This window comes from Atta colombica, unplaced genomic scaffold, assembly GCF_001594045.1.
Source record: "Atta colombica isolate Treedump-2 unplaced genomic scaffold, Acol1.0 scaffold126, whole genome shotgun sequence".
NCBI classification, from domain to species: Eukaryota; Metazoa; Arthropoda; class Insecta; order Hymenoptera; family Formicidae; genus Atta; species Atta colombica.
In genome coordinates this window covers 146324-149943 of record NW_017259213.1, presented here as the reverse complement: position 1 = coordinate 149943, position 3620 = coordinate 146324, and the positions used below count along the sequence as shown (strand labels likewise).

The following is a 3620-nucleotide window of genomic DNA, read 5'->3' as shown; positions in this document are numbered from 1 at the left end:
ATATATATATATATATATTTAACAGATATTGAACAGCTATGAAATAAGTAATTTCATAATTTCCCGCAATCGACACCTCGATACAACGCGGACTCGCTCCGCTTACTTGTCGCGCTTCCACGAGACAATGAGGTGTGAATGAAAGCGCAATGAACTTTTGCAATTTCCTTGGCAATTATCTCTCACCGTGTACAACTCGCATTGAATAAACGTGACACGCAAATTAACGTTGCACGTCCGTGAATTTAACCTGCACGAACGGTTCCTAAACACTCACCGATATTTCGACTCTCTTTCGATAAGACTCGCCACTGTATCGAAATGATTTGATCCAGCATATAATCCACGAGGAAAAGAAAGGCTCTCAACTGATTTCTTCTAAAATCCTTCTCGGCACCAGTGGACAAGTTTATTCACATTCACGAGTTTCTCGTAAAATCTCGCGCAGATTCTCGAAACGTCACTTCGGAATCCTGAAACACGATCACACTGATCCAGAGTGCACAGTCACATTTCCTAGTTATCGCGTTGAAATAAAGTATATAAGATGTCGATAGTAGAAACCAATAGAGTTATCCTTTAAAATATCATTTCGTTCTAGAAAAGATATATGATATCTATACTCTCTCTCACGAATCTACTCGATCTAGACGTCGTCTTTCGATAAATGATTCGATATCGGATACCATTCACTGCCCCGAGATCGTCGCGATCGGCACGTATCGGTTCGGAGCCGGACAGTCGAGAGCACTCTGCTCTCATCCGCAGATATCATCGGAAGGAATCGTCCACGTGATGACGCAATCAAGCGGAAGCAGGCATTCCCGCGAGGGTGAGGAAAAGTCAGAGAGGAGCGCGTGGTGACACCCTATCATGAAAGGTGTACAGGGTGTACCAAGGGAGTTTAGGTAATTGTAAGTACCGATATAAAGTTAAGGACGGAACGTTTATCGCGAGAGCGTGCGCGATCACGTGGGTGCGCGCGATCCGCGAGCGTGCGGCGCGTCGAGCCCGCTCGTTCTCGCGCGAGTGCGGAGTGCCGGGAGTGGGCCCTCCGCAGCATGTTTCCCGTGCTCCGTCTTCCTCGATCGCACGGACGTACTTCTCTCTTTCTCTCATTTGATCCCCCTACCTCACGTTAGCGCCGTCTTTCTCTCCCTCGCGCTCACTCGCGAACTCCGCGCACCGCTCTCTCTCTCTCTCTCTCTCTCTCTCTCTCTCTCTCTCTCTCTCTCTCTCCCCTCTCTCCCTCCTCCCCCTCCCCTCCCTTAGGACGATTCCTTCGTCCTCTCCTTGGTACAGACGAGAGCGCTCACCTGTGAGGTAAGTAAAGCCGGCGTTCCGTCGTACATGTTACGACATTGCGCGGCGGAGAAGGGATGGTGGAAAGGGCGAGGAAAGAGGAGAGCTAAGAAGGGAGAGAAAGAGAAAGAGTGAAGGGGAGGTGTACCTTTGAACAGGGATAAAGAGGTGGTTGAAGGAGAAGGGAAGCAAAGGGGAACACCAGGAGGGTGGAGAGGGGACGAAAAGAATTAAGCGAACGGGTCGGAGGTGAGTACATACCGAGTCTCGAGGATGGAAGGGGTTGCAGCCACGGGCGGAGACGAAGGGGGAGCGTTCAGCGAGATCGAGGGAAGCCGGAGGTGAGCCGTGTCGTGGAGGATCGCGTCTGTCCGGTAGGGATAAAACGTGGACCGACCGATCTGACGTGATCGCCGCCGTGACTCTGCAGTGGGGGTTAAATCGCGGGACGCGGCAAGTTGGCAGTGGGGATCGCGCGCCGCGCGAGTGGACCAACTGGGTTCGCCAGCAACACGCGGTTCATTGACCGAAAAGTGCCGAGAGAGCCGAACGAATGTACCAACGGGCTCTCTCTTTCTTTTCTTAGGCCCGCTACTAAAACAGAATTTGCACCGGCACTTTGTCCGCTGGCTCTCTTAGACAAGCACGTCCCAGGGGAAGTGCGACAGATATCCGTCGAGGGTGTCAACGACGACAAAAGACGCATTAATGATCCATGAGGAAAGTTTGCGAACCATAAAGACGACGAGAAACATTGAATTGCTCTAAGCAACGCTCAATCGCTTAACTTCAATTTGGAAAAGATATTTGTGAGAAAAATCGTTTCTAAAAGAGAAATTTTGACAAGGCCAACTTGCTATTTCGCGACAGCAGTGGTAAACCAATCTCGTTAATCTTATTTGCCAACCAAATGTTCTACTCGACATTCTTTAAGGATTGAGAGGTAGCTGTAAAAATGGTGCTGAAATGTTCCAATTTTTATTTTGTCTCAAAATTCTCATTCAATTGTTTGATAGAAACTTTCAGATGCGCAAAACAATATTTGATCTAAATCTAAATCTCTATAATGCAGATGACAAAAATATGTTAAAATTTTACAACGATCTTCAGCTCAGAATTCGACTATCCATTTCTATTAATATAGATTAATTTTTATTAATGTAAATTAATCTCAATTTAACTTTTTATCTACACGGAGAAAAATGTTTGAATCAATTGGAATTCTGATAAAAAATAAATGAGAATTCTAATTAAATCTACTAGATGTCTGATTAAATCTATACTACAATTTTAGTATACAGATTTAACCAGAATTCTAGTTAATTTAACTAAATATCTTTCTTCGAGTATTTCTACAAGTTTCTAAAAAATTATAAAAGGATAAATAATAATAAAAAGATAAGAAAGTCCTAAAACAAATAAATAACACACACACATGTATATTTAATAATAACTTTTAATATTACAATATAAAGAGATAGGACATTTTGATTTACTTAATCATCTTCAATCATCAAAAAAAATCCATATAAACGCAAGTCTTAAATAATATTAAATGATACTGAATATAAATCGCGCGAGGTACATCGTAATTTTACAAACAATAATTTTCCTTATGTTTATTACAACGGCCTGAGACATACGAGTTCATGATTCGATGTTATGTAAACATGGACTGAGTCGAACGTTGAAATACGGAATAGGTCGCAGATCCAAGATGTCAATTGCGTATGGATATTAAATATTAGAAGTATGTCTAAGTATCCGATTTTCTCGTAAACATACATCATATTAACACTTTGAGATGTAAGGACGAAATTTAATAATAAAGAGAGTAAATTAAATCACGATTAAAATTAATGCACATATTGATAGAAATACATTGTTAGATATTAAAGAATCGAAGTAATGGTTATCTAATTCTTTGAATTAATAAATAACATTTTGTTATATTTTCATGTAAGTCAAAATGTAAAATCAATCTATTTTTATAATTGATTTGAAACAATAACCTTATTAATATGTATGCACTTAATAAATAGTAAATTTAATTTGAATTAAAGTTAATACATTTTCTTGAATTAAATTTTTAACTCTGTTGTTTCACACGGAAAAGCTTTCCGTGTTTAATTGACGTATAATAAAAATAATTAACTAGATACAGATTTGAAAGTAATTCTGTTGGATTAAAAAATAATTATGTAAGACTTTCAAATATAATGAGTAATATTGTAGTAAGTTCTAACATTCTAGCAACTAGTTTGAACGCCTTATATAATTATTTTAATGATCACAAAATTGTTCTTTATATATATATA

At 40.1% G+C, this 3620-nt stretch overlaps 1 protein-coding gene across 1 annotated transcript in view; it reads right to left on the bottom strand.

The window, feature by feature from the left end:
• LOC108684149 (ecdysone-induced protein 78C) overlaps positions 1–3620 on the bottom strand; it is an 86433-nt gene that overhangs the window by 74799 nt on the left and 8014 nt on the right. The gene's annotated exons all lie outside the window — the stretch shown is intronic.